The sequence below is a fragment of the Aedes aegypti genome, chromosome 3 (genome assembly GCF_002204515.2).
Source record: "Aedes aegypti strain LVP_AGWG chromosome 3, AaegL5.0 Primary Assembly, whole genome shotgun sequence".
NCBI classification, from domain to species: Eukaryota; Metazoa; Arthropoda; class Insecta; order Diptera; family Culicidae; genus Aedes; species Aedes aegypti.
The window spans coordinates 114546130-114568776 of record NC_035109.1 but is presented as its reverse complement, the minus strand read 5'-3'; the positions used below and the strand labels follow the sequence as shown (position 1 = coordinate 114568776).

Sequence of the window (22647 nt, the reverse complement as noted above, 5' to 3'; positions counted from 1 at the left end):
TTTCATACTTTTGTAAGGTTCCAGTCAATTGGCTTAGGGGATTTTTGCACATTATTTGATGATTTATCGCAAATTCATCGTTTTTCCCATTTTAAGCAAGACGATATCGTTTAGGTGTTCATTTTAATACCCCTTCCCCTATTGACAGCTGTGTAATTTATTTGCAGTTTCAGTATAGTTACACATCAGTTTCAAAATAACATAAGCTTTTAGGGTAACTAATGTGTAACAAACGAGTAACTTGCCGACAGTGGTCAACACTACATGTCAAAAAATTTCATACGTTTTGTGAATTTTGATATGAGAACTTTACTGTTTTATGACTAGTTATTGTTTTCATAGATATTTTTCCAGTGATTAATTAAAATTGTTGAATTTACAATTTGCAGCCTCTCTAACAGCTTTTCAATAGTTTTCATCATTTTAGATTGGTTGTCCTCAAACAGTTATTCGGAAGTGTTTCTGCAGCAAGATGAAATTAAATGGCGATTTATGATAGGCAACGCAGAAAATCCAACTGCGGGACACGAAACAACGTGATTTTGGAATCACAATCTTCACAAACAATTAAATTAAAATCAAAAACACTGCTGATTTGAGTAACAGTGCCAATTTCCATTTTTTAGTGTCAGTTCTAATGGAATAATATCTCAACAATCCAGGTAGCATGTGTTATTCAATATAAAATTATTGCCTATTTTATGAGCGCGTCAATTTTGAGTAAGTTAAATGATTGATTTCACCACAAATTCAAATCGGCATGTAAAATTTAATATGTACTTGTGAATAATAACGCGTTCGAAAATCACACGTATTACTTTTATTGACATTCAATTCTAAAATGGTTGTTCGGTTCCAAAAATGTCAGAAAGTAACAACAACTTCAACGCCGTTTCATTTATTTTGTCGCAGGAAAACCCATGCGTAATCAATAAATTACATAGCAGTCGCTCGTAAACTTCTTATGTAACGAACAAACAAGTTACATAAGGCTCGACTTTTTGCGCTTTTTCGGTTACATAGCAGTATTTTTCCATGTTGCAAATGTATCATATTGTAACTTTTGAATATGTTAAGTAGCCGTTGCTGTAAGCTACTTGTAACAATATGTGCTGCTTGGGATGTTTATGATTTTATTTCTTTGGAGTTGATGTAGCAAAAAGGATGGTATAGAGATAAATCAAGCCAGGGATAACGGGTTTTTATGATGATTCAAGAAACATGCGGGAAAGGTTCCACGCCCAACGGGGAAAACAAGCCTATTGTTATTACAAGAAAAAGAAGACAACATCTGTTTTTTTTTTCTGAATGTTATCTATAGATATTTTTGTACAGATATCGATTAAAATAGAAAAAAAAACAATAGCTTCAAAAAGGCCTGGGGACAAAATGTCAAAAAACAAAAAGTCGAATACTAAAAAGTTGAATCCCAAAAAGGTCGACAAGGACAAAACGTTGAAGTGGTAGTTTTCAACAGTAATTTGGATTTTTTTTAAGGTTTCTTGTTTCTCATCATGTTTGGTTAAATACACTCCAGCGCAAAAGTTTTGTGTCAGTCCTTAAAAAATATATAAAAATATTTTGTCCATCTTCGTGTTCTTCTTGGTATTACGTCCTCACTGGAACAGATCCTACTTCTCAGCTTAGTGATCAATGAGCATTTCCACAGTTATTAACTGAGAGCTTTCTTTGCAAAAATTACTATTTTCTCATCCGTATATCGTGTGGCAAGTATAATGATACTATGTGCCCTAGGAAGTCTAGAAAATTTTCATTTCGAAAAGATCCCGGGCCGACCGGGAATCGAACCCAGACAGCCACGGACTCCAACCGCTCGGCTAAGGAAGGCCCCTTTTTGAAGTTAAACAAGATTAATTCAAGAAAATGTGCATTGTGTTCTCTAACCCACGCCAAGACGCAATCTCAAAATCATCTGAAATGTTTAAAGCTTCCTTCTATCCACCCCTCTTCTCAAAACTTATTTACATCGCTTCAAGGCGTTTGCCATTCGTTTCGATTACAGTTAATTCATTTTTTTTCTGTCACCTCATCTATCACCCAGCGAAGTTTGAGCGTTAATTAATTAAATCTTGTGGAACACCATTGCCGCAATCCGATTTTCACGAAGTTCGAAATGCGATAAGCCAGTATCTTCCAATCGAAATGATCAGCACGTTTCCAGGACTTCACTTTACTTACTTTAAAATTGCTTATTCACAACAATAACGGTGTTTGATAAAATATGAAGAAAATTGCCACATTATGCTCAAAACTCCTGCAGCACATATTAAACCAAAACTAAATACAGTGAACCTTAATTCTAATCTCAAAAAAGATCATCTAGACAAATGAAGCAACATTTCAATTGAGAAACAGTTTTTCCTTTTGATTGAACATTTCAAATCGTGGGCACGTGGGCGGAAGTCACCTCCCTGCAATATAAGTTAAACCAACAAAAGCAGGCCTTCGCGGAACGATGTCTACGAAACCGTCACAGGTTTATCGGGAGCAATTAGCAAACGGTTTCTTGTGAACCGTGGCAAGATGTTCCTACTGAAACCGATAGATGTCGTCGTTCTAGAATCTAGATTGTCCTAATTACATTAACGATTGTATCAATAGCAGGCGTTTAGCAATTCTAAGGTGAATAGGGTCGTTATGTTTATATAGGATTCGATAGGGGAAAAGGGCCTAATATGCACCGCTGGGATAAGAGTGCTAGACTCATAAAAGAATCCTAGAAGTTTTCTTTCGCAAATCAATGTGAAAATATACGTACTTAAGTGCGTAAGGAGACTGTTTCGTTTTGCCGGAAACTCTCGAAGATCTCGAAATTCTTCTCAAACATCTTGAAGAGAAGACGCACAATATTTTTACGTATGACGACAAAACTGAATGTTTGATCAAAGTCGCCTTGAAAAGTCACTCAAGTGACTATGGATCAATGCACGAGTTCACTATTTGACATTTTAGCGGTGCCGTGTTATTTATGTGGCCATGGAAACCAATGAATTCGGCACCGCTCAAACGTCAAATTAGTGAACTCGTGCATCGGTCCATGGACCAATGCACGAGTTTACTAATTTGACGTTTGAGCGGTGCCGAATTCACTCGTTGCCATGGTCGCGTAAATAACACGGCACCGTTCAAACGTCAGATAGTGAACTCGTCCATCGGTCCATTAGTCACCTGAAGAGCAAACATTGAATTAATTATTTATTTGGAACTTATCCACTCGAAGTAATAACTATAAAAAAAAGAAAGCCCCATCTGGCATTGTTCGGAAAGGGCTTTCTCAAGAATATGATTTAGTTCACTTTAATAAAATAGATCTAAATAATATTAAAGCTTTAGAAAAAAACAAGTCTTATGCTAGTTATGTTCGATGTTCGTGTAACATGGGAACATTTTCAGAAACCTGAAGGAAATTTCCAGAACCCACCTCAGTGCCGTCGGTGCCAAAAGTAGGGTCATGGAACAAAACATTGCCGCATGGATGCTGTCCTGTGCAGGATGATACCACAAAATGTGTATGCGCAAATTGCGGGGGCCCTCATAAGACAAACTTTTGGGATTGCCCTTCGCGTAGCCGAGTCGTCGAGTCTCGTGCCATGCAGGTGAACGGTAATGTCCGTTACGATAACGGTTGTTTCCGGGATTCCCTTGGTAGAATATCGAACAAGGCTCATTTTTCAGTTAACAATCGTTTGATTATGAATCAAACCTATCAGGAAGATTATAATCATTCTCATTCACAAGCTAGTTTTATTCCGTCGGGTAGCCATTCCAATCTTTTAATTTGAAATGGATTTACCCAAGGAAAACCATATGCTGATATTGTAGCAGGTAATTTGACCTCCTCTCTTTTTCATACTATAAGTAACCGTTCTAATTATTTTTGGTGTAAAATTTTCTAATCAAATTGTTTTTGGATTACGTTTTTCTAATGGATCCAAATAATAATTTGAATACATAACATTGGAATGCTCGTTCTCTGAATGGTAAAGAGGACAAGCTGTTCAATTTTCTATTAGTTAATAACATACATAAAGCAGTTATAACTGAAACATATTTAAAACATGGATCCAAACTCAAAAGAGATCCTTTTTTGTTTATTGTAATGATCGATTTGATGGGGCATGTGGAGAGTTGCAATCATCATTCATAGGCGTATAAAACATCATCTTTTTTGGTCATTTGAAACTAAAGATTTTGAAACATAAGGTGTTTCTGTTGAAACACAGCTTGGTAAATATAATTTCATAGCTGCCTTTTTGTGTTTACAATGCTCTGAGCATCAAGTTAATTTACTCTAAACTGACTTGCAAAAATTGACTCGCAATAAATCAAAATATTTTATCATTGCTGACTTTAATGCCAAACATCGGTCATGGAATGATTCTCAAAGTAATTCTAACGGCAGAATTTTATTTGATGAGTGCTCTTCAGGATATTCCTCAATTCAATACCCTGATAGCCTTACGTGTTTTTCCCTTCTTGAAATCCATCTACGATTGACTTGGTCTTAACCGACTCTAGTCATCTTTGTAGCCAATTAGTTACTCATGCTGATTTTGATTCTGATCATGTCCCTGTTACGTTTCAAATATCCCATGAAATGATTCTCAATCCTATCAGCTCCACTTTTAATTATTTTCGAGCCGACTGGAATATATATGAAACATTTATTGATTCTAATCTTGATGTTAACATTTCTTTACAAACAAAACTTGATATTGACAATGCTCATGAAACTTTAACAAATTCCACTGTTGAAGCCAGAAGCATTGCAATTCCAAAATGTGAAGTAAAATTTGAATCCGTGATTATGGACGATGATCTTACACTCTTGATCCGTCTTAAAAACGTGAGGAGAAGACAATTTCAACGCACAACGCGATCCAGCTATAAAAATTATATGGCAGGATCTGCAGAAGGAAATTAAAAAATGATTTTCACAATTGGGAAACAAAAAATATAATTTCTCAATTGAGCCCTGGCTCTAAGTCCTTTTGGAAATTATCTAAAATTTAAAAAAAAATCATCAAGCCAATACCGACATTGAAAGAGGTAACAAATAATTACAAATTAATTGCGGAAAAGTTCAAAAACCTTGCTATTCAGTTTGAAAGCGTGAACAATTTAAAATTTAGGACTGACTAGTCTAATAATCAAGTTACTCAGGACTTCGAAAATATTCTCAATCAAGAGAACGTTTTCAAAAATTCCTGAGAGACTTATTTGAATGAAGTGAGAACTATTATTAAAAAAAAATCAAAAATATGAAAGCTCCTGGCGATGATGGAATTTTCAACATCCTTATCAAGAAACTTCCAGAAAGTTGCTTATCATTTTTAGTTGATATATTTAACAAATGTTTTCAATTAGCATACTTTCCTGACAAATAGGAAAATGCTAAGGTTGTACCAATTTTCCCAGTCAACATTTTGGCTGGTATATTTTTTGCTATACATCATTCTATATGAATTAAATCACTCGTATAAAATGCACGAAAACGCTATATACACAACAAAGTGGAGGCCATATACGCACTTCCCACGACTTTTTCAGACTTTCCCTGGTCAGCAAAACAATGTCACAAAATTCCGATAAAAATAAAAAAAAGTTTCCACTGAGACTCAAACACCGGACCCTTGGATCCCTAACCTGATACCATACCACTACACTACAGATCACTTCATGAATGAGGTGTGATTATTTGCCAATATGAAAGGAAGTTTGCTATACAGTACATACGCTTTGTTGTTCTTTGAAGCCCACCGCCCGAAGATACCAACCTCGGGTCGGGTGGCAAATTTTGCAAAGTTATTGCGATTCCATTTCTTGCTAGTCTGCATTGATATATGATCTGTCAGTTTATATAACTTGACGCGATTCTAGATTATACTATTTACGGCATGGTTTGTTGTCAACAAAGTTTGTCGACAATGAATCGTAGTGAAGAATTATATACAATTTGTGTTAACATTTATTCGTTTGGGTTTGGCATATTGTGCGATTCTGATTTTTGACGTATGAATATGAGATTTTTGGCGCACATTCTTATACGATACGTGGTTCACTGGGTTAAAACCAGACAAAAATCCTGCAGAAGCTTCTAGCTATCGTCCAATCAGTTTGCTTTCACCCACCAGTAAACTTTTTGAAAAGGTAATTTTGAAAAGAATGATGGTCCACAATAATGAAAATTCAATGTTTGCCAATGAACAGTTCGGATTCCGCCATGGGCATTCGACCACTCATCAAATTTTACGTGTAACAAATTTGATCCGTTCTAACAAATCTGGAAGCTATTCTACTGGTCTTGCTCTTCTAAACATAGAAAAAGCATTCGACAGTGAAGGCATGAAGGCTTGTTTGTTAAATTAAAAAACTTTAATCTTCCAACATACATTGTTAGAATAATCCAAAGTGATCTGTCAAGTCGTACACTTTAAGTTAATTATCCGAACTCCATGTCTGAAAGACTTCCTGTAAAGCTGGTGTTCCTCAAGGCAGCATTTTGGGATCAATATTATACAATATTGTCACATCCGACTTAACTGAGTTACCTCAAGGATTTTAAAAATCGTTGTTTGCTGATTACACAGGCCTCTCCACCAAAGGACGAAGCCTGCGTGTCATCTGTTGTAGATTGCAAAACAGTTGGATGTGGATATTTTGTCTTCATACTTGCAAAATAATAAATATTTCCAAATAAACCAAAAGCTCTTTATTTGAAACCTTCAAGTAGACATGTTGTCACGATGAGACAGGTTCCAATAAATTGGTCAGATGAAGTTAAGTATCTAGGGCTCATGCTTGTTGAAAATTCAACTATCAAAAATCAAATTAAGGGCATCCAAGCCAAATGTTACAAATATATAAAATGTCTGTATCCACAAATTAACAAAAAATGAACAAGCTTTAGATTTTTGAACAAATTTTTAGGCCAGCTATATTGTGTGCTGTACGAAGGTTTGAAGAGAATTCAAAAAGGATTTTTGAAAATGATTATAAAACTCCCTCCCTAGTATAGTATTAATGAGTTACATAGAATGTACAATGTTGGAATCGGAATGTCGAATATAGTTTATTATTAATTTTAGATAAAAATCGTTGTCATCTTCTGTTGCTTTTGATAAATGTTTTCTATATTTCGGTTAAGTCAATTAAAATGTTTTTTTATTCTCTTATAAGCTGGTTAATTCACCTAATCTATAAAAAAATCTGGACTGCAACGCTAATTAAAATGTAATATGTGATTAACAAAATGTAAATATAAGATTTGTTTTGTATTACCAAATCAGGATGATAGTTTTGCCTATCACAAAACACCAAAATATAAGAAGTGAATAAATGTTTAAAATAGTACTGACGAAGGAATTCAAAAAACGCTTGGCAGCCAAAAAGGGGTTGATTCCAAGTAAAATCATGCTAGTGTCCTAGTTTCTTATAGAACACAACATTGCGTAGAAAACTATGGTGAAACATCATGTCAGGAAAAGAAAGCCGCCAAAAATGTGTAATTCTATCTTTGAAAGCGTTGTCGCAATAACAGTTTACTTACGCTTCCCTTCTCATCCATTCTTCACGATGTATTCAACAGCTGGTGACACCCATTTCATCCGTCCAAATGGAAGTGATCCAATTAAACTCCCGCTAGGAAAGGTCCCAATTTAGAAAAATAGTACACCAAATTGTTGTCTTCTAGAACCCTCGTATCCCCCACGGCTGTTGTGGACAAACACCGAGCCGGCTACAATGTCAAATGAGAAACAGCCCGTTTACTTAAAAAATTAACCGTGTTAAAACGATGGGAGGGTGGCTGAAATAAAAAAGCGTGGAAAAGGCAAGCTCTTGTAACCACCTAGTCGGCGGGCACACCACCCCACATCATGTAGCTTTCTTTTACACCCACGGTTTTCCACCAGACTTTTGTTATTAGAAAACATACTCACTCGGCTCACCATTTTTTTATTTCTTTATTAGTATCTTTAAAAATATTACATTAATTTCATATATCTAGGTGATCTGTGTAAGGCAACACTATCCTCCTAATTTGGTAAAACTAAATTAAGTTTTAATTGACTTTTTGTTAACAACATATTTTAGAATTTTTACAAATTAGTTGGTTTCATCTGTTCATTAGACAAAAAAAACGTTTCAAATTAACTTTACCTAAATATATCACAGATTGATCGGGGCAATAGAAGATTGTAAGCATTTTTTTCTCAAATTATAAATAATTTTATTCGATATTTGTTCTAATGTTTCAACATTGGATATTCTATGTAACTCATTAGGGAACTTCAGAAACATTCTCAAAATTTTATGTTGTATCTTCTGCAGAGCTTTCCTCCTGGTATTTCAACAGCTAGTCCATATTGGTACAGCATACAACATGGCTGACCTGAAGATTTGTTTGACGATCAAAAAAACGTCGTCCTTTTTTATTTACATGAAAGATAATATCGAAATTTTGTTCTTGGAACCTCTGAACCATAGCATAATTTGATATTTTCAATCTTTTCTTCCTTTAATCTATCAAGGTAATATCTCGTTTAGCTATCCATATCAAAATTTGCTATAACTAAGTTTCTCTCTCGTGCTTGGACAGACATCTCTGATTTCCTTTGAAATTGTGAAAAAAAAAAACATCAGAAAGGCGTAACTTGAAAATAGTTGGCAATTACAAATTTGCTTGAGATATTTTTCTGATAATAATGACCTGAGGAACACCTTGACACCGTAATCGTCATCGGCACCCTAGTTCAGCCCCGGTTGACTGGGGGGTTGTGTCGGAACAAAACAGTCCGAGGATATATTAAAATTGTATTACGGATGAGCCAGTGGGAAAAAGTCTTCACGGGGATGCTTTAGAGACAGCTGGTGGCGATGAAAAAAAAGGCGAACCGTGTCCCTAATTGATGGTTTATGGAAACCAGCCAATGGGAGGCCGTCTCGAGACGTTGAAGAATCAAGTTTAAAGTAGTTCGGCCCGTATGTCCATGGTATTGGGCCACGTATACCAAGGACAAGAACACTTCGGGTCGTAACTACTCCTAGCAAAGTTTACTTTAAGGCGTGCTGGCAATCGGATTCGACACGTTCTGATCGAAAGACGTGTTGTTGTCCTGTGGGTGGTCTCAACGTGTGGGGTCATAGTTTTCTTGAAAAAGAATCCTATTCGGAGGACTTGTCGTTGGTTTGAAAAAACATTTTTCCCTGGATTGTGACAGAATACATCGAAGAATAAATCTCTCAAAATGTGAAACCGAAGCGCAACAAAAAGTGAAAACAGATTTATACTTGAGTGAATAAGAAATACTTTCACAGAGATAGATTTTTTTTTGCTACGATGCGAACGGGGCTAAGAACGACCGTAAAGTGAAAGATAGTCGGAAAATTCATCCAATAAACGTCTAGTGAAAAGTGGGTGTGTGATTGCAAAAAATTGAAAAATCTTTTCCCAAGGATCGATGGTGCAGGCAGTGTGCAAGGATTTACAGTGCAAGCTGGATTTCGTCTGAAGCTGTACAATCCTCAGACGAAAGCTACCATAACTCGTTGCAGTTGTTCTCCGCTGGGAGGACTGTGATTTCTGGATTGAACTTTAAGCGATAACTTTAAACTTCAAGGTAAGTAACAGAAGTAACAGAATAGCCTTAAATTTACGAGCAAAGACAAGCTAAAAAAATTTAACTCACATTTTGTGTTCTACTTGAACGAAGTATGACCACAAAATGGAAAATTGTTTTAATTTCCACATCAAACCGATAGCAGACTGATACCAATTTAAAAGTGATTTGATCTGACTCAACGTTCCAAAATTCTACTATTTATACGCCTTTCAACTCATATAATCCGGTAATAATGTAGTCTAATATAATAAATCTTTCCACAATACTACTTTCACGCAATTTACTATTGCATTTGAAGATAGTTAAATAAAGTCCTGAAGTGAGAAACTGGGACAGAGGACAACTTAGGAATCTTATCAGCTCCTCCAGAGTTATTTATTGAGAACCAGCTTTGTCAATTGATCGTTTTTTTGGTGGTTCGGATTCCGCCATGGACATTCGACCTCTCATCAACTCTTACGTGTAACAAATTTGATCCGTTCCAACAAATCTGAAGGCTATTCTACTGGTCTTGCTCCTCTAGACATAGAAAAAGCATTCGACAGTGTTTGGCATGAAGGTTTGATCGTAAAATTAAAAAAAACTTTAATTTTCCAACATACAGTTTTAGAATAATTCAAAGTTATCTGTCAAATCGTACACTTCAGGTTAATTATCAGAACTCTAAATCTGAAAGACTTCCTGTAAGAGCTGGTGTTCCTCAAGGCAGCACTTTGGGACCAATATTATACAATATTTTCACATCTGACTTACCTGAGTTACCTCAGGGATGTCAAGAATCTTTGTTTGCGGATGACACAGGCCTCTCCACCAAAGGACGAAGCCTGCGTGTTATCTGTAGTCGATTGCAAAAAAGTTTGGATATTTTTTCTTAATACTTGCAAAAATGGAAGATTTCTCCTAATGCTTCCAAAACTCAACTAATTATATTCCCACATAAACCAAAAGCTCTTTATTTGAAACCTTCAAGTAGACATGTTGTCACGATGAGAGGGGTTCCAATAAATTGGTCAGATGAAGTTCAGTATCTGGGGCTCATGCTAGATAAGAATTTAACTTTCAAAAATCACATTGAGGGCATTCAAGCCAAATGTAATATATATGTAAAATGTCTCTATCCCCTTATCAATAGAAAATCAAAACTTTGTCTTAAGAACAAGCTTTTGATATTCAAACAAATTTTCAGAAAGTTCTGCAGAGAATTCAAAATAAAATTTTGAAAATGATTCTTAGGCTTCCTTCCTGGTATAGTACTAATGAGTTACATAGAATATCCAATGTTGAAACATTAGAATGAATGTCAAATAAAATCATTAATAATATCAGGCAAAAATCGTTGCAATCTTCTTCTGCCACGATTAATGCGTTTTATGTTTAGGTTTAGTTAGGTTAAGTTAATTTAAAACGTTTTTTTTCTCCTATAAGCAGGTGAAATCAACTCACCTGTAAAAAATCTGAACTGCTACGGCAAATGAAATGTAATATGTTGTTAACAAAATGTTACTAAAATCTTAAATTAGTTTTACCAAATTAGGATGATAGTGTTGTCTAATAACACAGAACACCTAGATATAAGAAATGAATGTTATGTTTGGAATGATACTAATAAAGAGAAAAAAAAGGAAAAAAAACAACGAAAAAAGATAATATTTATGTTCTTATATCGAAGATTTCAATTTTTTCTTAGTGATTCGATTATCCGGAGGATTCGATTATCCGGAGTGAAAAAAAAAGATACTCCGGATAATTGAGTCCGACCTGTACCCCTAAACAAGCGAAATGAATAAATTTAATTTATGTTCCGATTTTAGTACAAATCTGACGGATTTTCATAACTATTTCATAAGTGTCCTCAATTTAAGAACTGTGAAACTCCTCAAAACTATACAAGAATTTGATAAGAAACATATTCATAACAAATGATCTGAGTGGTTTAAAACTGAATATTTTTATAAATTTTATGAATCTTAAACATCAGATTATCTTTGAATCCATAATAGTTATTTGGAAATGGCACTTCAAAATTATATTTCTTGCACAGTAAGGCATCTCATATCGAACGACTAATTGCAGTCAAAAGTTTATTTCTGGGTAAACTTGGTGAGGGATGATCGATTCTTCTATAGCTCTAAAAGCCTATTATGTGACTGATATATTTTGTTTTGATTGTCTGGCTAATCTTAAATTGGTCAAACATAATTTCAGATTGTTTCTAATCGTCTAGAGGGCAAACAGTTGGTCCAGGCACCTAGGAATTTCTGGTAGAGGGGGGTGGAATCATAAGAAAGGTTGCCACTCTTAGAACAAATCGGACACCTTCCTTGTGACACATCAAACTTCATAATTTTGCAAAACTAGTAGAATAGAAGACATTTCCTTAACCGTGTAGTTAGAGTCCGCAACTACAAAGCAAAACCATGCAGACGGTGTCTGGGTTCGATTCCCAGTCGTCCAGGATTGGAAATTTCCTTGACGTCCCTGGGTATAGAGTATCATCGGACCTGCCACACGATGTACGAATGCAACTGGCAACTTTGGCAAAGAAAGCTGTCAGCTAATAACTGTTGAAGTACTCATTAGAATACTAAGCTGAGAAGCAGGCTCTGTCCCAATGAGGACGTTAATGCCAAGAAGAAGAAGAAGACATTTCAATAACTTTTGGTGACTATTTAGAAGATGTGGTGCCCTCGGGCAAGTGACCACTTTTGGAATTATTCTGAAACCTTCTTTGCGACTCCCCAAACTTTAGGGTTGTGTAAAAAAAAGTTCAATAGAAGACATTTCAATGACTTCTGGTGTAATTGGCCACCTATTGGCATATTTCAGGAATGTGATACCCTAAGGATGTGGCCACTTTTAGAACAACTCTGAAACTTTCCTTGCTATCGCAACCAAACTTCATGATTTCGCTAACAAGTAGGGTGATGTGCTAGTATCCATCGTATTAACCCGTATAGGCCTGAGTGAAAGCAAAAATTCTAAAACCCTCACCGCGAATTCTTAATGGACTCAAATGATTTGTGTAAACCTTTTGAAAAACGATTGAATTGGATAACTATGAGTTTTGCATTTGATCAATCCTACAAATGACCATTTTCAAGTCTCGAGACGTCTCAAACTAACGATAAAGTGACCAATTTGTATCTGAACATCTATGCTAAGCTTATGGGAACGCGTTTTAGTGCATAATTACGTTTGATTTCTACTTCCAGCATTGAAACGATTTAGTATCCAACAAATCTATAGCCGGTTCTCCCGGGCATTACATCCGAATGGTAGCATCCGGTATGCGTTGATCAGTGAGAACTGTAATTTTCCAAGTATTACAGTGAATGATGCTGATACAAACCGATGCCAAACAATTCTTTCTCAAAACGACTTTAGCATTGTACAATAAGATTTTGATAAATCTTGATCTCATTTTGGAAATAATGCAAAGAAAATGCATCTTGCCGTATTCTCCATCCGTCGTATCGTTTTCATTTCTGTCGCAATCGGTTTCCAGATTCAGCTCACAACTTACGGCTCACTGTGATAAAGTGAATGGTCAAAACACAACATAACATCGCTATAATAAAATATTTTACTAGAATATATAGATATACGGGCATCTTCTTTCATTCCTTCAGCATGATGGAATATACTATTTTTCTTTTAAATACATTGATCGTCATCAAAACTCAGCACAAACATATGAAAACAATTCTGTTCAGGATTGATCGCTTCCAAGTCTGAGATTATTTATAAGTAACATCTATGCGTACCAACGCATAATACCTGAGCAGAATAATGATTAACTGCAACATGAATACTCGTGACATTAGCACTCTATTTCTAATGTGTCTACTCTCTACCGCAACTAGGCAACACGATCTAGTAGGCGAAGATGTTTCACTCTTTCACTTTTTACGCAACTGTCAACCAGAGTACACGCGTTTCAGAAACATTAACGAACATTTTGGTCCTTCGAACCGGATTGGTTTTTCTTCGCTCCGTAGATATAGGTAAATTTGTTAACTTATCACATTTTTTAAGCTTGTCCCACATTTAGGAGAGATTGAGTCCAGCGTCTGGGTTGGAAATCGACGCTCGGGTCGATTTGGTTGTTCAAGTTTGGGAATCCAACGCCTGCGTTGGAAGTCGACGCTCGGGTCGATTTGATTGATCAATTTTGGAATCCAACGCTTGGGTTGGAGATCGACGCTTGGGTCGATTTGAGTGATCAAGTTTGGGAATCCAACGCCTGGGTTGGAAATCGATGCTCGGGTCGATTTAATAAATCAAGTTTAAGAATCCAACGCCTGGGTTGGAAGTCGACGCTCGGGTCGATTTAATAAATAAATTTAAGAATCCAACGCCCGGGTTGGAAATCGACGCTCGGGTCGATTTGATTGATCAATTTTGGAATCCAACGCTTGGGTTGGAAATCGACGCTTGGGTCGATTTGAGTGATCAAGTTTGGGAATCCAACGCCTGGGTTGGAAATCGATGCTCGGGTCGATTTGGTTGATCAAGTTTTGAATCCAACGCCTGGGTTGGAAGTCGACGCTCGGGTCGATTTAATAAATCAAGTTTAAGAATCCAACGCCTGGGTTGGAAGTCGACGCTCGGGTCGATTTGATTGATCAATTTTGGAATCCAACGCCTGGGTTGGGAATCGACGCTTGGGTCGATTTGATTGATCAAGTTTAAGAATCCAACGCCTGGGTTGGAAATCGACGCTCGGGTCGATTTAATAAATCAAGTTTAAGAATCCAACGCCTGGGTTGGAAGTCGACGCTCGGGTCGATTTAATAAATAAATTTAAGAATCCAACGCCCGGGTTGGAAATCGACGCTCGGGTCGATTTGATTGATCAATTTTGGAATCCAACGCTTGGGTTGGAAATCGACGCTTGGGTCGATTTGAGTGATCAAGTTTGGGAATCCAACGCCTGGGTTGGAAATCGATGCTCGGGTCGATTTGGTTGATCAAGTTTTGAATCCAACGCCTGGGTTGGAAGTCGACGCTCGGGTCGATTTAATAAATAAGTTTAAGAATCCAACGCCCGGGTTGGAAATCGACGCTCGGGTCGATTTGGTTGTTCAAGTTTGGGAATCCAACGCCTGCGTTGGAAGTCGACGCTCGGGTCGATTTGAGTGATCAAGTTTGGGAATCCAACGCCTGGGTTGGAAATCGATGCTCGGGTCGATTTGGTTGATCAAGTTGTGAATCCAACGCCTGGGTTGGAAGTCGACGCTCGGGTCGATTTGATTGATCAATTTTGGAATCCAACGCCTGGGTTGGGAATCGACGCTTGGGTCGATTTGATTGATCAAGTTTAAGAAACCAACGCCTGGGTTGGAAATCGACGCTCGGGTCGATAACGAGTGTGATATTTTCTCAGTTGCGGAATTGGCTTCAAAATGGCACTTGGGTCGTATACCGGATTTCAACACGAGTTGAAATGAACAGAACGTCATGAGAGAAACACATATTCCAACACGAGGGAGTAACTAACGAAATTCAAATTGTCGAAATGATTGAGATGAGGAGAGCCTTTTCATATGACAAAATTATTCAACACATGGGTTGAAATAGAAATGACTTGATGCATGGGTCATTCGCTGTGTAATTCTAACCTGAGACGAGACTCGCGAAGTCGGTCTTCTTTTTCTGTGATTGCTGAGTTTTTTCTTATTCCACTTTGTGTTTGTACCAATTATGCGCATGCTGTTCAAATCCTCACATGAACCTCTCAGCAAAAAATGTTTGAGTTTGCATCACATCGCATCATAAATAGCCGTTTGAGTGAAATTTCATGCCAGCAAACGTAGCAGACATTAGAAATAATTAATCTTCTGCTTAGATTTATCAGCAAATTTGGAAAAAACTGCTCCGCCGACTGAGGTTTTTAATAACAGTTTACTTTGAACACAATACTTTTCACTTTTTCAGCCATAAAAACGGTGGGCTGCATTTGACGTTTCGTGAGAGGGGAATCTGGGCTGCATATGACGTTGATATTTTTCCTCTTCGCGAGTCTCTCTCAGATTCTAACCATTTGTTTCAAAAAGGAATCAAGATGAGAATCGGAGTGCCTTGATTGAACTTGGTTTAATTTTGAGGTTACTATTGTCATGCGGACCAAAAAACGCTCATGTTCTAGCTTGAGGTTTTGAACACACCTTAAATAACTCAATTAAACAAATAAAATTGAAAAGTCGAAGAATGTTGATGAAATTAACAGTCTTGAATATTTCGGATCTTTCCCTGTACTCTGAAAAGTTGCTCTTGGGAGTTTCCGCAGAGTTTGACATTTTGGATGTTAAAAAAAGAAGAGCTGTGAACAATTATTACTGATACAAGATACAAGGCTTGACAGGTTGCTTTGATTATATTACAATTTGATTCATGAAAATTAGTCAACTGTTAACGCTAGAATTGGAAGCTTAGACATTGGAAACTGTTTGGTCTTAGGAAATGTGGAAGGAGCGGGAAAGAATCTGATATGCTTTTTCATATTACACGTAACCCAGTGCTCGCGCCTGGCAGCGATCGATGATACCAGAATGGGAGTTGTATATGGCATATCCGCTTGTGATGTGATTGAGTAATGTTGCTGAGTTATCCTAAGTTTTTATGATCATAAAAGTATCATCACAAAGTAAAGCCATGTTGAAGGTGGGTGGATTCGATTCCCGGTCGGTCCAGGATTTTCTCGTAAAGGAAATTTGCCTCACTTTCCTGGGCATAGAGTATCATCGTACTTACCACACGATACACGCATTCGAACTTCGAATGAAAACTTAAACAAACAAAAGTTTTCAGTTAATAACTGTAGCAGGGCTCATAAGAACACTAAGCTCAGAAGCAGGCTCTGTCCCAGTGAAAAAGTACAACATTATTGGATCGTTTGCGAGTCAACATTCCTATTGTATTGATACCAAAAGAAGTTAATTACGTCGTATGGTCAACATAACAACAAGGGTTATGATATCGAAAACAAGTAAATTAAACATGAACGGAGAGACGAACCAGCCAAGGGCTGAAAGTCTCTCTAATAAAGAAAATTCATTCATTCATTCACATGAAGGAAGTAATTAAAAATACATAATTTCTCAGACAATTACACGTCATTTAGGGCAACCTCATGACATATCAAGAGGTGCGTTTATTTGCAAAATGGTTGTTTATGACAAAGGACTCTATGTTACCTAACTTTTTCCTTACATCAGGATGACAACATACCGTGAAAAAAAAAAGTAAAGAAAAAGATACAGCAGCAATTCTGTTTGTTAAACTCATAACAAAGGTCCAACCCAAAAATATTTGTTAACTACTACCTCAAACATTCGTCATTCGAAATAAGCGATGCTATTTTCATCTTGATATTTGTCTTAAATATCCTTTGAAACTAATAGAAAGAGTTATTCCACTGAGAGATCGAAAGGTTTGCTGGCATTACAAAATGAAACAAGCGTATTTATTATGATTCTATATCACACCCAACAAAACACGTGCACTGATATAAAGCAAGGAGTAGTTACAGCTCTCTCAAAACATCAAAGTCATTCCGGAGTGATCGACAGGATCGTTAAGATGGAGAGAGGACACAGATTACCGGGGCGACCTTAGATAAGCAGAACCAGATATTTGAAATATACTTAAGAGTGCATTGACTATGAAGAACACATGGTTTGCTTTACACTAATTGTTTTTCTTAGAGCTTGAGCGGACTATTTAGTAAAAGATAACTAGTAACGATATTTGTGGTTGTCCTCAATTTATTGGTTAACGAAAAATGGTGGAATACTATTTAGCGAGACAAAGATTTGAATACCTTTAGGAACACTGTCAAGCAACACGTAGGGTTATCCACTGCTTCGGCACCACTCGACTATATTCGGTAATCAAAAATGAAAAAGTTGCATTCACAGGATTTCTCTATCAACATTTTTGAATGCAGACGATCGAATTATAGTGTGTCAACTGTGGCCAAAACTTAACAAACAATTTCAACAGATTTATCATTAATTAATGCGACTGAGTTCGAGTTACCAATAATAGTACTAAGTGCGACTAGTTTCGAGTTTGCGATAATAGTACATAAGATTACCCCCGCAGTTCTTAATGGGACACTTATGAGAAAATCCCTATTCGGTGGTGCCGACAATAGTTATAGTGATTTGGAGAGATTGAAGCATTGCAAAAACTTTCCCAAGAAGTGTTAGATACATAACTCTGAATCAATAATTTCACCCCGCAATGCTCATCGGTTCATGGTCGCATCTTTCCATACTGGGTCTGCACCACGCTCGCCATATAGTTGTGTACTTGATAAGCCCACTTAGCTCGCTGTGCTCCAAATGCCTGGCCTATCGTATCCTGTCAGATATGGCCACCTTCAAGATACTGGATGCAACGTAGAATCGGGTGAACTCAAGGTTCATCCTTTGCTGCCACACGCCGCCGAAGATCATCCTACGCACCCGGCGTTTAAAAACCCCAAGAGCTTGTAGGTCCTCCTCGAGCATGGTACATTTGGTGTGCGGAAATCTTGGTTTACCGTAGCTTTTTATGGAGTCCATAGAAGGCACGACTTTCACAGATGATGCGCCTCCGTATTTCTCGGCTAACATTGCAAAGATCCAAAGAAGACAAACTCGTCGACCATCTCGAACGTATCCCCGTCTATCATCACACTGCTTCCTAAGCGAACCATGTCGCGCAACTATGTAGAATGAACCAAATCTGTAACGCATCCACCACCAGTGCGACTTTTGATGCCTCACGTTTCAAAATGGTGTATAGGTCTGCCACCTTTTGAAATGTTCGGCTGACAATCTTCATATCATCAGCGAAGCAAACAAATTGACTGGATCTTTTGAAAATTCTACCTTAGATATTCAGCCCGCCTCATCGTAAACACCATGAAGAGTAATATTGAACAACAGGCATGAAAGTCCATCAACTTGTCGCAGTCCCCGGCGGGACTTCCATCGTCGCTCTGAAAAGTCTTATGAGCTTCCCGAGAAAGCAGGCAACGCATAAATGAAAGCAGATTAATTCATTTACGTGTGTAGGAGAAAGTTTTTAGAGAAACGAGCTATCGGCTTAGATTGTCGAGAACAGTTTCAAATGTGTTCTCCAAATGTTTTTTCAGCATTCGAGAATATCTAAACAACATACAAACGTGAATGGAAAAGAAAGTGCAGTACTGAACCACATGTTTGTTTATTTATTAAAAAGTAAAATAGTAATCCTATACTAGGACATGATGGGCTTTTTCGAGTTAAACGATGTTATTAACAAAAAGTGTTTAATTCTGAATTTTATCTACTAGTAAACAATGGTGAGGGGGAGCATGTTCAGGATTGATCGCTTCCAAGTCTGAGATTATTTATAAGTAACATCTATGCGTACCAACGCATAATACCTGAGCAGAATAATGATTAACTGCAACGTGAATACTCGTGACATTAGCACTCTATTTCTAATGTGTCTACTCTCTACCGCAACTAGGCAACACGATCTAGTAGGCGAAGATGTTTCACTCTTTCACTTTTTACGCAACTGTCAACCAGAGTACACGCGTTTCAGAAACATTAACGAACAAATTCCTTTTGACCGTACAATTATGGCATTTGCTCACAGTGCAGCGAAAACAACACAATAAGAGGAACTCTATTTTTACGTCGTGCATCGCACACACATTGATGCGCACAAGCTTATTTTTTCTCATTACGACGGATTGCACTTTGTTTACATTCTCAATTAACCGCGGTCGTTGAGGAAATTTCATAAAATTTGGTGAATTATAGAAATTTTACGGCGTGTGATTGGAATGACATCCTTCAGTGAAGAAGTACGAAGGTTTTCCATAGAAAAAATAAGTCACACAGGGGGGCGGGATGAAACTTTTATCATAAAGTGGTGTGACTGGTGTCGATCGTTGAACATTTCTCTCAAATCGTGTTCGTCTATGCGATTTCGGTGAAAAAGTGCAAAGTGGATAAATGAACTGAAGTTGTTTAACGAAATACAGTAGTTCTATTGCATTTTTAGTGTACACGTGTAGAAACCATAACAGCTTTCACAAAATTACACTTGGAAAATGAATCTATGTTACAGGTATGTTGGAATATCCGCCGTAGTGGAACATTTTAAGTTTGATACGACGAATAATAGCGCTTACGACGAAGTAGAACGAAACCTTATAGGCCAATGTCGCCAGAAGTCATTGGTTTTTTTTCTTTTGACTTGTTTAGCAAACTCACGAAGTTTGGTGTGACGCAAAAAAAATATTGTGTTATTCTAAAAGTAATCACTTCCCTGAAGACACCACATCCCAGAAATGTACCAGTAGATGGCCAATGTCACCAGTATCCATTCAAATTTTTACTATTGAACTTGTTTTGCATAACCATGAAGTTCGGTGTGTCGCAAGGAAGGTTTCAGAATTGTTCTAAAAGTGGCCAACTCTCTGAAGATGCCGTGCCCCTCTACCAGAGATTCCTGGGTATCCTGGACCAACTGTGCGCCATGTAGACTGTAAGAAACAATCTGAAATTATGTTTGACCAATTTTAGATTAACAGCTTCCGAAAAATTAAAAATTACATATACATTACAATTGAATTAAATGTTCTCTATATAGGGCGTGATACCCCAAAACCACGAAAGTCCTGAGTCGTGAGTTCGATTCTCACCGAGAAGACGTGTAACTTTTTCGCAAATTTCACATAGATTTGTCCATTTAATCCAATTGAAAAGTATATGTAATGTTCATTTTTTCGGTAGTTGTTAAACTTCAACTCGGCTGGTTGGCCGTAAACCACAATCAAAATTAATTGAACAAGCAATTTTAGATTATCCAGCCTTACCAAGTTTCCAAGACTTCCAGAACCTATTCTGGAGCCTCTGGAAGGCCAAAATGTGTCTATTTTGATAACATAAGTAAAGGGGCCCAAATAGCCATAGCGGTAAACGCGCAGCTATTCAGCATGACCATGCTGAGGGTCGTGGGTTCGAATCCCGCTGGTCGAGGATCTTTTCGTAAAGGAAATTTTCTCGATTCCCAGGGCATAGAGTATCTTCGTACCTGCCACACGATATACACATGCAAAAATGGTCAATCGGCAAAGAAAGCTCTCAGTTAATAACTGTGGAAGTGCTCATAAGAACTCTAATCTGAGAAGCAGGCTTTGTCCCGGTTGGGACGTAACGCCAGAAAGAAGAAGAAGTAAAGGGGCCCAGATATTCGTAGCGGTAAACGCGTAGCTATTCAGCAAAACCAAGCTGAGGGTCGTGGGTTCGAATCCCACCGGTCGATGATCTCTTCGGGTTGGAAATTTTCTCGACTTCCCAGGGCATAAAGTATCTTCGTACCTGCCACACGATATACATATGTAAAAATGGTCATTGGCATATAAAGCTCACAGTTAATAACTGTGGAAGTGCTCATAAGAACACTAAGCTGAGAAGCAGTCTCAGTGGGGACGTAATGCCAGAAAGAAGAAGAAGAAGAAGAAGTAAAGAATTATAAGTTCAGAATGATTTGCCTTTGGAAATATACTATCTTTTGATGTTGTCATGTGTTGGCCATTTATTGGTGTCTGATTGTCCGAATTGCGAATTTACATTATCCCTTCTAATGATATACACAGAATATTCAATATTGAAACATTGAAGCATTTGACGAATAAAATAGTCTAAAATTTTTGAAAAAATCAACATGGTTATCGTCTATTGCAACGATAACTTTGTATATTTATTTTAGGATTAGTAAGTGTGAGGTAAACTTAAACCAAAAGTTATGTTTAATCTTATTGTCAGGTCAACTCAATTCACTTATAAAAATTCTGATTTGCTACGACAAATGATGAATACGATGTTGTTAACCAACTATTAAAAATATGTTAATTTAGTTTGACGAAATTTATAATTGACTAACACAGAAATCGAAATTATTGTTATGAACAGAAGGAATAATAAAGAAATAGAGAAAGAGACCCTAATGTATACTGAGAACAGTTTTATATCTTTCATACACTAAAGATTTTTTAATGCGGTACTGGCTATTTTGGTACCAAATGCAGAACGATTACTTCACAAAATAAAATTAAGTTTAAAACTTCAATAATATTTCACATGTAAATTGAAACTGGCGTTATATGTACGAAATCTTGTTCTACGGAATGAGCATCCTGGTAGCGGACGCGTCTATTCACAGCTAAGTTAAGCAACACTTTTTTAATAAGACAAAAATATCATGAGCTAAGATGAAAATGAAAGAAAAACAAAGACAAAAGCAAAATGAGTCAGTTCCAATCTAAACAATAATCTATACGACATGCCAGTGGACAAAATTCTCCTTTTAAGGGATTTAAAAGACACGAACACGTCAATGCTTCCAGTGGGCATTTTGCCCTTTGAAGGAAGCACCACACTAGACAACGGACTAGCATGCAACGCCTAGTGGCACAGTCGAAAAACATTCCTGGCGTAAAGTTTTCCGGTCTGAGGCGGGAATCGAACCCACACTCCTTGGATCGATACGGCTAAATGCCTGGAGACACTAACCGCATGGCTACGAAGCCCAAAGATTCAAAGATGATTGTGTAATTTTGGTGATCATCGAAACTGCAGTCGCGAAGGCTGAATAGGTAAATGAAGATTCATATATTTGACTAAATATTAGTTTTTGCACATACATAGTTACAAATAACTGAATGTGTGCTATTATAAACTATTGTTAACTAGTGGTCCCGGCAAACTTTGTCTTGCCATCAAGTAGGCTGCTGAAAAATGCTGGGTCGTACCATACAAAATGACAGTTCCGTTCACTCTCGTTTTTTCAACTTTCTTGGTGAATATCCTGGGATTTTAATATACACAAACACGTCGAAACCCTTGACGAACAAAACATAGAAAGAATTTTTCAAATCCGTTGACTCGTTCATAAGCCATTTTGTGACATACAAACACCATTCCATTTTTATTTATATAGAAGATTTAAGGAT

General features: G+C 37.1%; 1 protein-coding gene across 1 annotated transcript in view; it reads left to right on the top strand.

Annotated features, from left to right (window-relative positions):
- The first annotated feature begins 9065 nt into the window (after positions 1 to 9065).
- Positions 9066 to 22647, top strand: part of LOC5567058 (odorant receptor coreceptor) — a 64899-nt gene continuing 51317 nt past the window's right edge. The window contains exon 1 of the mRNA XM_021851217.1: positions 9066 to 9641. The gene's annotated coding sequence lies outside the window, so the exon portion shown is untranslated. The remainder of the gene's footprint in view (positions 9642 to 22647) is intronic.